Below are 1,106 nucleotides of genomic sequence, written 5' to 3'. Positions count from 1 at the left end.
CAGCACGCCACGGCGCGACACGTATGCACAGTTAGGGTATGGAAATGGATAATGAACGAATAAATTTTGAATGTTGCTGGTTGCTGGTTGTTGTTGTTGTTGTTTTTGCGTTGTTCCTTATTGTTTTTGTGTTGTTTGTTATTGTTATTGCTGTCACTGCGCTGATTGTTGGCATTGTTGTTGTTGTTGGGTTTGTTGTTGTTTTTGCGTTGTTTGTTATTGTTATTGCAGTCACTGCGGTTATTGTTGTTGTTATTGTTTTTGTTCTTGGTATTGTTGTTGTTATTATTGTTGTTTATGTTGTTGTTTTTGTTTTTGCTGTTGTTACAACTGCAACTATAGCTCAATGTTATTCGGGCGCTTTTAGTTATTGTTATTGGTTTTATTGTTAAGCTTAAATTTGTATGCTTGGCACTGCAACGCAACGTGCCACCGCACTCTCATTACTCCACTACACTCCACACATMCATATGTATGTATGTATGTAAGCGCCGACATCACACAGCTCATCACAGTGATGGGGTGCATGCTGCCACCATTTTTCAGCTCGTTAGTACCGTTCATTCGTTATGTTGCCGCCTGTTGCCGGCGGTGCTGCCATTGCCGCAGCCATTGTTATTGTTGCTGCTGTTGCTGGTGTTGTTTGTTGTATGTTGTTGTTGCTGTTGTTTTTTTGTTAAATAATAATAACAAGTACAATTTGAAGGGGTTAAAAGTAAGCAATTAGTTGGATTTTCGAATAGGCGCACAGCAATCAGCAGTCAGACGATGCCTGGATAGCTGCTAACTGCCTGGCTGCCACGTTGCCCGCCTCTCCCACTGCCACGCTGCCTGGCTGCCAGCCCGACGCTGATATTTTAACGACGAACGGACGGCAAACAGCCTGCAAGCGAGCTGCCTGCGCTCTAGCTCTTTGGCTTAGTTGGCTCATGCCGTTGGCCATAAGGCAGCATTGCCAAAGCGCAACAACAACACAAACACACACACACACATATATATATGTATGTGCCAGCAACAACCAACCAACTGATAAGCGTTGCGGGAGCGGTGAAGATGCAGCGCGCGTTTGGCAGCAGCGACAAGCGCGCCGGGTCACATGGGGTATG

The sequence above is a fragment of the Bactrocera latifrons genome, unplaced genomic scaffold (genome assembly GCF_001853355.1).
Source record: "Bactrocera latifrons isolate USDA-ARS-PBARC rearing strain unplaced genomic scaffold, ASM185335v1 scaffold_179, whole genome shotgun sequence".
Taxonomy (NCBI): domain Eukaryota; kingdom Metazoa; phylum Arthropoda; class Insecta; order Diptera; family Tephritidae; genus Bactrocera; species Bactrocera latifrons.
This window is presented reverse-complemented; position numbering follows the sequence as displayed.